The sequence below is a fragment of the Aegilops tauschii genome, chromosome 5 (assembly GCF_002575655.3).
Source record: "Aegilops tauschii subsp. strangulata cultivar AL8/78 chromosome 5, Aet v6.0, whole genome shotgun sequence".
NCBI lineage: Eukaryota > Viridiplantae > Streptophyta > Magnoliopsida > Poales > Poaceae > Aegilops > Aegilops tauschii.
In genome coordinates, this window is record NC_053039.3 from 314,074,934 (window position 1) to 314,087,180 (window position 12,247).

The following is a 12,247-nucleotide window of genomic DNA, read 5'->3' on the forward strand; positions in this document are numbered from 1 at the left end:
ATGCTGACGATATCTTCAAAGAACATTGCAACAGCAGCTAGACTTCACAGCAACATATGGTAAGCCAGTGTGTTTTAGTACATGTGAAATGTAATGCGAGTGGGCTGCTTTCTTGGCTTGTGCCCTCAATGTGTAATCCTACCGAATTACAAATAGTTCAGTTGTCTGCTTTGCTGTATTGCTTGATTCGAATGCTTATTTGTTGTTACGCTATACCTGAGTTGGCGAATATGTCAGCAGTGCCTGCTGTACTATCGTAAATAAATGCATGCCTATTTCATTTGAGTCCTTAACTTTTCCTCTCAACTTCATCACAAGACTGTCTTCGTAGTTTATATGAGGCCACACTGTTAAGTGCTTTCTCAGATTATTTCAACTGCTTAGATGCCTTGGCAACTTAAATATAGCGGTTGTACACTCCCTTTCAACTAGGGATGTCAACTGGGTCCCGTTTAATCCCGATTAAAGTCCACTAGTGGTATGATAGTTCAAAAGAGTTTTTGTTTTTTGAGGAAAATGAACTAGGGAGGTAGCAAAAACTAACTAGATGGGACTGGCGGATGTCGTTTATTTGCCACTTACATCCCTAGTTTCATCTTACCATTTTAATTTCTTTTCAGCTGATGCTGCTTCGAACCATTTAAATATAGTTTGCCATGCTCGGCAATAATTCGTCCGTCGTTTACCATGTAAGCTTACTGCCTGGATCATGCGATAACTATCTCTTACTGATGTCCAGCGGAAACCTTTCAGGATGCCATTCACACTAGGACACAAGGTACAACCCCAGAATCTATTTGTGGAAGCAGTGCGCCATCCATGTTACCAGATGGGAGCAGTTCAGAGGCAACACCGCCGGAAAGCAGTCCGAGCACAGATATTATAGTGCTTGAGGCTCTACTAGAGGCAGAAAGAGATGGTGTGGCTGCCATGAATGAGGTAATCTTTATCTTGAGACTGGAAATTACGGAATTAGTGGCACGCATTTGTTGCAAATATGCCCTAGAGGCAATAATAAATGGTTATTATTATATTTCTTTGTTCATGATAATTGTCTATTGTTCATGCTATAATTGTATTGTCCGGAAATCGTAATACATGTGTGAATACATATACCACAATATGTCCCTAGTAAGCCTCTAGTTGACTAGCTCGTTGATCAACAGATAGTCATGGTTTCCTGACTATGGACATTGGATGTCATTGATAACGGGATCACATCATTAGGAGAATTATGTGATGGACAAGACCCAATCCTAAGCATAGCAAAAAAGATCGTGTAGTTTCGTTTGCTAGAGCTTTTCCAATGTCAAGTATCTTTTCCTTAGACCATGAGATCGTGCAACTCCCGGATACCGTAGGAGTGCTTTGGGTGTGCCAAACGTCACAACGTAACTGGGTGACTATAAAGGTGCACTACGGGTATCTCCGAAAGTGTCTGTTGGGTTGGCACGGATCGAGACTGGGATTTGTCACTCCGTGTGACGGAGAGGTATCTCTGGGCCCACTCGGTAATGCATCATCATAATGAGCTCAATGTGACTAAGGCGTTAGTCACGGGATCATGCATTGCGGTACGAGTAAAGAGACTTGCCGGTAACGAGATTGAACAAGGTATTGGGATACCGACGATCGAATCTCGGGCAAGTAACATACCGATTGACAAAGGGAATTGCATACGGATTGATTGAATCCTCGACACCGTGGTTCATCCGATGAGATCATCGTGGAACATGTGGGAGCCAACATGGGTATCCAGATCCCGCTGTTGGTTATTGACCGGAGAGGCGTCTCGGTCATGTCTGCATGTCTCCCGAACCCGTAGGGTCTACACACTTAAGGTTCGGTGACGCTAGGGTTGTAGAGATATATGTATGCGGAAACCCGAAAGTTGTTCGGAGTCCCGGATGAGATCCCGTACGTCACGAGAGGTTCCGGAATGGTCCGGAGGTGAAGAATTATATATAGGAAGTCCAGTTTCGGCCACCGGGAAAGTTTCGGGTGTTACCGGTATTGTACCGGGACCACCGGAAGGGTCCCGGGGGTCCACCGGGTGGGGCCACCTATCCCGGAGGGCCCCGTGGGCTGAAAGTGGAAGGGAACCAGCCCTTAGTGGGCTGGGGCGCCCCCCTTGGGCCTCCCTCCATGCGCCTAGGGTTGGGAACCCTAGGGGGGAGCTTCCCCCTTGCCTTGGGGGGCAAGGCACCCCTTCCCCCTTTGGCCGCCGCCCCCCCCTTGGAGATCCCATCTCCCTGGGCCGGCGCCCCCCCAGGGGGCCTATATAAGGGGGGGGGGAGGGAGGGCAGCAACACACAGCCTTGGGCGCCTCCCTCCTCCCCTGCAACACCTCTCTCTCTCGCAGAAGCTCGGTGAAGCCCTGCCAGAGACCCGCTACATCCACCACCACGCCGTCGTGCTGCTGGGTCTCCATCAACCTCTCCTTCCCCCTTGCTGGATCAAGAAGGAGGAGACGTCGCTGCACCGTACGTGTGTTGAACGCGAAGGTGCCGTCCGTTCGGCACTCGGTCATCGGTGATTTGGATCACGGCGAGTATGACTCCGTCATCCACGTTCATTGGAACGCTTCCGCTCGCGATCTACAAGGGTATGTAGATGCACTCCTTTCCCCGTTGCTAGTATACTCCATAGATGCATCTTGGTGAGCGTAGGAAAATTTTAAAATTATGCTACGATTCCCAACAGTGGCATCATGAGCCAGGCCTATTGCACGAGTAGAACACAAAGCGGTTGTGGGCGTTGAGTTTGCCAATTCTTCTTGCCGCTACTAGTCGTTTCTTGTTTCGGCGGCATTGTAGGATGAAGCGGCCCGGACCGACCTTACACGTACGCTTACGTGAGACAGGTTCCACCAACTGACATGCACTAGTTGCATAAGGTGGCTAGCGGGTGTCTGTCTCTCCTACTTTAGTCGGAACGGATTCGATGAAAATGGTCCTTATGAAGGGTTAATAGAAATTGGAAAATCACGTTGTGGTCATACGTAGGTAAGAAAATGTTCTTGCTAGAAACCTACAAACCACGTAAAAACTTGCAACAACAATTAGAGGACGTCTAACTTGTTTTTGCAGCAAGTGCTATGTGATGTGATATGGCCAGAAGATGTGATGAATGATATATGTGATGTATGAGATTGATCATATTCTTGTAATAGGAATCACGACTTGCATGTCGATGAGTATGACAACCGGCAGGAGCCATAGGAGTTGTCTTTATTATTTTGCATGACCTGCGTGTCATTGAATAACGCCATGTAATTTACTTTACTTTGTTGCTAAACGTGTTAGCCATACAAGTAGAAGTAATCGTTGGCGTGACGACTTCATGAAGACACAATGATGGAGATCATGATGATGGAGATCATGGTGTCATGCCGGTGACGAAGATGATCATGGTGCCCCGAAGATGGAGATCAAAGGAGCATGATGATATTGGCCATATCATGTCACTATTTGATTGCATGTGATGTTTATCATGTTTTTGCATCTTATTTGCTTAGAACGACGGTAGTAAGTAAGATGATCCCTTACAATAATTTCAAGAACGTGTTCACCCTAACTGTGCACCGTTGCGAAGGTTCGTTGTTTCGAAGCACCACGTGATGATCGGGTGTGATAGATTCTAACGTTCGAATACAACGGGTGTTGACGAGCCTAGCATGTACAGACATGGCCTCGGAACACACGCAATACACTTAGGTTGACTTGACGAGCCTAGCATGTACAGACATGGACTCGGAACACGGAGGACCGAAAGGTCGAGCATGAGTCGTATAGAAGATACGATCAACATGGAGATGTTCACCGATCTTGACTAGTCCGTCTCACGTGATGATCGGACACGGCCTAGTTGAATTCGGATCATGTTTCACTTAGATGACTAGAGGGATGTCTATCTGAGTGGGAGTTCATTAAAAATTTGATTAGATGAACTTAATTATCATGAACTTAGTCTAAAATCTTTACACTATGTCTTGTAGATCAAATGGCCAACGTTGTCCTCAATTTCAACGCGTTCCTAGAGAAAACCAAGCTGAAAGATGATGGCAGCAACTATACGGACTGGGTCCGGAACCTGAGGATCATCCTCATAGTAGCCAAGAAAGATTATGTCTTAGAAGCACCGCTATGTGAAGCACCAATCCCAGAGAACCAAGACGTTATGAACGCTTGGCAATCACGTGTTGATGATTACTCCCTCGTTCAGTGCGGCATGCTTTACAGCTTAGAACCGGGTCTCCAAAAGCGTTTTGAGAAACATGGAGCATATGAGATGTTCGAGGAGCTGAAACTGGTTTTTCAAGCTCATGCCCGGGTCGAGAGATATGATGTCTCCGACAAGTTCTTCAGCTGTAAAATGGAGGAGAATAGTTCTGTTAGTGAGCACATACTCAGAATGTCTGGGTTGCACAACCGCTTGTCTCAGCTGGGAGTTAATCTCCCGGATGACGCGGTCATTGACAGAATCCTCAGGTCGCTTCCACCAAGCTACAAGAGCTTTGTGATGAACTACAATATGCAGGGGATGGAAAAGACCATTCCTGAGGTATATTCAATGCTGAAATCAGCGGAAGGGGAGATCAGAAAAGAACATCAAGTGTTGATGGTGAATAAAACCACTAAGTTCAAGAAGGGCAAGGGTAAGAAGAACTTCAAGAAGGACGGCAAGGGAGTTGCCGCGCCCGGTAAGCCAGTTACTGGGAAGAAGTCAAAGAATGGACCCAAGCCTGAAACTGAGTGCTTTTATTGCAAGGGAAGTGGTCACTGGAAGCGGAACTGCCCCAAATACTTAGCGGACAAGAAGGCCGGCAACGCCAAAGGTATATGTGATATACATGTAATTGATGTGTACCTTACCAGTACTCGTAGTAGCTCCTGGGTATTTGATACCGGTGCCGTTGCTCATATTTGTAACTCAAAGCAGGAACTACGGAATAAACGGAGACTGGCAAAGGACGAGGTGACGATGCGCGTCGGGAATGGTTCCAAGGTCGATGTGATCGCCGTCGGCACGCTACCTCTGCATCTACCCACGGGATTAGTTTTAAACCTCAATAATTGTTATTTAGTGCCAGCTTTGAGCATGAACATTGTATCTGGATCTCGTTTAATTCAAGATGGCCACTCATTTAAATCCGAGAATAATGGTTGTTCTGTTTATTTGAGAGATATGTTTTATGGTCATGCCCCGCTGGTCAATGGTTTATTTTTGATGAATCTCGAACGTGATGTTACACATGTTCATAGTGTGAATACCAAAAGATGTAAAGTTGATAACGATAGTCCCACATACTTGTGGCACTGCCGCCTTGGTCACATTGGTGTCAAGCGCATGAAGAAGCTCCATGCAGATGGACTTTTGGAGTCTCTTGATTACGAATCATTTGACACGTGCGAACCATGACTCATGGGTAAGATGACCAAGACTCCGTTCTCCGGAACAATGGAGCGAGCAACCAACTTATTGGAAATCATACATACCGATGTGTGTGGTCCAATGAGTGTTGAGGCTCGCGGAGGATATCGTTATGTTCTCACTCTCACTGATGATTTAAGTAGATATGGGTATGTCTACCTAATGAAACACAAGTCTGAAACCTTTGAAAAGTTCAAGGAATTTCAGAGTGAAGTTGAGAATCAACGTGACAGAAAAATAAAATTCTTACGATCAGATCGTGGTGGAGAATATTTAAGTCACGAATTTGGTACACACTTAAGGAAATGTGGAATAGTTTCACAACTCACGCCGCCTGGAACACCTCAGAGAAATGGTGTGTCCGAACGTCGTAATCGCACTCTATTGGATATGGTGCGATCTATGATGTCTCTTACCGATTTACCGCTCTCATTTTGGGGTTATGCTTTAGAGACTGCCGCATTCACTTTAAATAGGGCTCCGTCGAAATCCGTTGAGACGACACCGTATGAATTATGGTTTGGGAAGAAACCTAAGCTGTCGTTTCTAAAAGTTTGGGGATGCGATGCTTATGTCAAGAAACTTCAACCTGAAAAGCTCGAACCCAAATCAGAAAAATGCATCCTCATAGGATACCCTAAGGAAACTATTGGGTATACCTTCTACCTCAGATCTGAAGGCAAGATCTTCGTTGCCAAGAACGGGTCCTTTCTGGAGAAGGAGTTTCTCTCGAAAGAATTGAGTGGGAGGAAAGTGGAACTTGATGAGGTGATAGTCACCCCTTCCGAACCGGAAAGAAGCGCAGCGCGGGAAAATGTTCCTGTGGTGCCTACACCGACTGGGGAGGAAGTTAATGATGATGATCATGAAGCTTCGGATCAAGTTACTGAACTTCGTAGGTCCACAAGGACACGTTCCGCACCAGAGTGGTACGGCAACCCTGTCCTGGAAATCATGTTGTTAGACAACGGTGAACCTTCGAACTATGAAGAAGCGATGGCGGGCCCGGATTCCGACAAATGGCTAGAAGCCTTGAAATCCGAGATAGGATCCATGTATGAAAACGAAGTATGGACTTTGACTGACTTGCCCGAAGAGCGGCGAGCCATAGAAAACAAATGGATCTTTAAGAAGAAGACGGACGCAGATGGTAATGTGACCATATACAAAGCTCGACTTGTCGCTAAGGGTTATCGACAAGTTCAAGGGGTTGACTACGATGAGACTTTCTCACCTGTAGCGAAGCTGAAGTCCGTCCGAATCATGTTAGCAATTGCCGCATACTATGATTATGAGATATGGTAGATGGACGTCAAAACGGCATTCCTTAACGGCTTCCTTAAGGAAGAGTTGTATATGATGCAGCCGGAAGGTTTTGTCGATCCTAAGAATGCTAACAAAGTATGCAAGCTCCAGCGCTCAATCTATGGGCTGGTGCAACCATCTCGGAGTTGGAACATTCGCTTTGATGAGATGATCAAAGCGTTTGGGTTTACACAGACTTATGGAGAAGCCTGTGTTTACAAGAAAGTGAGTGGGAGCTCTGTAGCATTTCTCATATTATATGTGGATGACATATTATTGATGGGAAATGATATAGAATTCTTGGAAAGTATAAAGGCCTATTTGAATAAGTGTTTTTCAATGAAGGACCTTGGAGAAGCTGCTTATATATTAGGCATCAAGATCTATAGAGATAGATCAAGACGCCTCATTGGTCTTTCACAAAGTACATACCTTGACAAGATATCGAAGAAGTTCAATATGGATCAGTCCAAGAAGGGGTTCTTGCCTGTATTGCAAGGTGTGCAATTGAGCACGGCTCAATGCCCGACCACGGCAGAAGATATAGAAAAGATGAGTGTCATCCCCTATGCCTCGGCCATAGGGTCTATTATGTATGCCATGCTATGTACCAGACCTGATGTAAACCTTGCCGTAAGTTTGGTAGGAAGGTACCAAAGTAATCCCGGCATGGAACACTGGACAGCGGTCAAGAATATCCTGAAGTACCTAAAGAGGACTAAGGATATGTTTCTCGTTTATGGAGGTGACGAAGAGCTCGTCGTAAAGGGTTACGTCGACGCTAGCTTCGACACAGATCTGGATGACTCGAAGTCACAGACCGGATACGTGTATATATTGAATGGAGGAGCAGTAAGCTGGTGCAGTTGCAAGCAAAGCGTCGTGGCGGGATCTACATGTGAAGCGGAGTACATGGCAGCCTCAGAGGCAGCACAGGAAGCAGTCTGGATGAAGGAGTTCATTACCGACCTAGGGGTGATTCCCAATGCGTCGGGCCCGATGACTCTCTTCTGTGACAACACTGGAGCTATTGCCCTTGCGAAGGAGCCCAGGTTTCACAGGAAGACCAGGCATATCAAGCGTCGCTTCAACTCCATTCGTGAAAGTGTTCAAAATGGAGACATAGATATTTGTAAAGTACATACGGACCTGAATGTAGCAGATCCATTGACTAAACCTCTCCCTAGGGCAAAACATGATCAACACCAGGACGCAATGGGTGTTCGATTCATCACAATGTAACTAGATTATTGACTCTAGTGCAAGTGGGAGACTGTTGGAAATATGCCCTAGAGGCAATAATAAATGGTTATTATTATATTTCTTTGTTCATGATAATTGTCTATTGTTCATGCTATAATTGTATTGTCCGGAAATCGTAATACATGTGTGAATACATAGAGCACAATATGTCCCTAGTAAGCCTCTAGTTGACTAGCTCGTTGATCAACAGATAGTCATGGTTTCCTGACTATGGACATTGGATGTCATTGATAACGGGATCACATCATTAGGAGAATTATGTGATGGACAAGACCCAATCCTAAGCATAGCAAAAAAGATCGTGTAGTTTCGTTTGCTAGAGCTTTTCCAATGTCAAGTATCTTTTCCTTAGACCATGAGATCGTGCAACTCCCGGATACCGTAGGAGTGCTTTGGGTGTGCCAAACGTCACAACGTAACTGGGTGACTATAAAGGTGCACTACGGGTATCTCCGAAAGTGTCTGTTGGGTTGGCACGGATCGAGACTGGGATTTGTCACTCCGTGTGACGGAGAGGTATCTCTGGGCCCACTCGGTAATGCATCATCATAATGAGCTCAATGTGACTAAGGCGTTAGTCACGGGATCATGCATTGTGGTACGAGTAAAGAGACTTGCCGATAACGAGATTGAACAAGGTATTGGGATACCGACGATCGAATCTCGGGCAAGTAACATACCGATTGACAAAGGGAATTGCATACGGATTGATTGAATCCTCGACACCGTGGTTCATCCGATGAGATCATCGTGGAACATGTGGGAGCCAACATGGGTATCCAGATCCCGCTGTTGGTTATTGACCGGAGAGGCGTCTCGGTCATGTCTGCATGTCTCCCGAACCCGTAGGGTCTACACACTTAAGGTTCGGTGACGCTAGGGTTGTAGAGATATATGTATGCGGAAACCCGAAAGTTGTTCGGAGTCCCGGATGAGATCCCGGACGTCACGAGAGGTTCCGGAATGGTCCGGAGGTGAAGAATTATATATAGGAAGTCCAGTTTCGGCCACCGGGAAAGTTTCGGGTGTTACCGGTATTGTACCGGGACCACCGGAAGGGTCCCGGGGGTCCACCGGGTGGGGCCACCTATCCCGGAGGGCCCCGTGGGCTGAAAGTGGAAGGGAACCAGCCCTTAGTGGGCTGGGGCACCCCCCTTGGGCCTCCCCCCATGCGCCTAGGGTTGGGAACCCTAGGGGGAGCTTCCCCCTTGCCTTGGGGGGCAAGGCACCCCTTCCCCCTTTGGCCGCCGCCCCCCCTTGGAGATCCCATCTATCTGGGCCGGCGCCCCCCCAGGGGGCCTATATAAAGGGGGGAGGGCAGCAACACACAACCTTGGGCGCCTCCCTCCTCCCCTGCAACACCTCTCTCTCTCGCAGAAGCTCGGTGAAGCCCTGCCAGAGACCCGCTACATCCACCACCACGCCGTCGTGCTGCTGGATCTCCATCAACCTCTCCTTCCCCCTTGCTGGATCAAGAAGGAGGAGACGTCGCTGCACCGTACGTGTGTTGAACGCGGAGGTGCCGTCCGTTCGGCACTCGGTCATCGGTGATTTGGATCACGGCGAGTACGACTCCGTCATCCACGTTCATTGGAACGCTTCCGCTCGCGATCTACAAGGGTATGTAGATGCACTCCTTTCCCCTCGTTGCTAGTATACTCCATAGATGCATCTTGGTGAGCGTAGGAAAATTTTAAAATTATGCTACGATTCCCAACAGCATTATGCAAGCAACCCAAGAATTGGAGGAAGTAAGAATGTTGCATTTGAAGACGGAGGAGGTCCTGCTGTTTCTGCTATCTGAAGCCCAAGGTAATCCCGGTTCTTCTTTAGATACCAGTTGAAATTGTCATTAGATTATTGTACTTGCATGTTGTGTCATGTCTCTGAATGGATTATGTTGCAAGACCCCCTATGTTGTCCATGTGTTGTAATGATCCGAATTTTTTAGGCGAGGTAATCCTCAGTACTTGTATGATTGACATAAGATGAACTGTTTTTCGTGCGAGCATATTGTATTGGATGAAATAACTGTTTGACTCAGAGTGTATCCAACCTACTGAATTCGAAGATCACGGCATTTCTAAATCATAATCATATATAAAGGTGGAATAAATCTTTGTTGTGGTTTTGAAGAAATAAATAACAAAATGTATAATTATCTGTGGATATTCGTAATCGAATACAAATTGGATTTGAATTTAGTTTGCCAGGTCCCAGGGCAAACGTGAATGCTAATTCTCCCAAGTTTTGAACGAAGCGGCTAAACACCCACTATAATTTGTGGGCTGCCCGAAGCAAGTGTTTGCGAGATGGAAATTACTGTCTACCCCTGACACTTGACATCCTTATCGACCGGATTTACACTGTTGTCGATAGGGGTAGACTAGTAACTTCAATCAGACGTGACACGACGGCCTCTGAGCTCATTCAGACACGGTGGGCGCCAAACGTGGGCGGCAAAACACATTTGATTCAAGCTCGTCCGAAAGACATGTGTCTCTTCCTCCATTTCCCCATTCATACACGGTGGGCGGCAAAACAAACTCTCCTCATCTGAAATCGATGTAGGCTAATATTTTAAATAGGGGTAGATGTGTAACTTCCATCAGACGTGACACAACCGCCCTACCTGTCAGCCCCGTTCATACACCGTGGGCGCCAACCGTGGGCGGCAAAACACCCTCTCCTCGCCCAAAATAGTTACCGGCAAATATTTGGGAGATGCGAGATTACCGTCCTATCACCAACCGACGCGATGTCCGAAATTTTAAACGGGGGATAAGTTCGTAACTTTCCCCCATTTCAGAGAAGCGCGTCCCAAAGTTTGAGATCCCCCTCCCCTCCATTTCCCCATTCATACACCATCAGCGGCACGACAACCTCCGCACTGCGGCCAGCCTCCTCCGTCGGCCACCCCATCCTCCACCTTGCCGGAGCCGCTACCCCTACCCCGTCGTCCACTGCAAGAGATGGACGTCTCTCATCCACGGCACTGGACCAGGATCCTTTCATCGCCTCCTCTCGCTTCATCAGCGCCGTCGTCCACCTTTCCGTTGCCGCTCCTACGACCGCCTCGTCCACGGCAACAGGATATATCCCCCGACCCGGCCGTCTGCCGTCTAAAGTCTTCTTCCCCGCCGCCGACAGCCATCGCACCCGCAGCACCCTCAACGTATCAGCATAGGCCTACACGGCGTCGCAAGAGAGGTGGTACTCTTCCATATGTGCTTAAGTTATTGATCTCACCCGGAAAATAGATCGTAATTTGTTTACTGTACTTTTCTTGTCTGTACCAAATCGTAGTGGCTACTTGAAAGCAAACATTGGTTGCGAAGTAGCTTTGTCTGGTTTGCACCTTCAGACCCGCCATGGCACGGGCACTATACTCGTAAAGCTTATGGTTTCCCCCCTTTATATTCACTACCATCATCGTAGGTGCTTCGTGTCGTGCTAGCACTGCTCCTCAAGACCTCAACCCAAAGCTTATGTGTTGAAATACGAATCTGATATGATGCTCATATCACTAAAACAGAGAACGTTTAATTGGTCACCTAATGTTCCTATATTCGTTTCGAAAAGCATGTGCGCCACCCACTGGTCCAGCTAGTTCCACTTTCCTGATTTTTCTCTTGATGCCTAGGGTTTTCCCCTTTTATCTACTCTACTATGATCTGCGTAGGTGCTTTCTGTCGTACTAGCATTACTCCACCCTTCAAGCTAAACAGCACAACACTCGGAATTCGAAAGCTTAGTTGTTCAAATATGATTGTGATATGATACTGATATTAGTTAACTGACACATTTAATTGGTTAGCTAAAGGTCCCACTTGAGTTTCCAAATGCATGTCGCGACATATAGAGAGACAGCATAATTGCATTTCTTTATCACTTGTTGACCGTACTTTCTTGCCCATACCAAATCTTAGTTGTTATTTCAAAGCAAACATCGGTTGCTAACTACCCTTTGCGTGGTTTGCAGCTTCAGATCTGCCATCCCACTGCCACGGTCAACACTGTACTCATCATGCTTATGTTTTCCCCATTTTATGATGACCAAAATCAGCCGACGTGGTTCGTGTCGTAATAGCACTGCTCCACCCATCGAGCTAAACAAGCTTAGTTGTACAAATTCATATCTGATATTATTGCTGATATTAGTAAAAATGAGAGATGTTTAATTGGTTAGCTAAATGTTCCTACTTTAGTTTCGAAATGCATGTGAGCCACATATGGAGAGACCGGA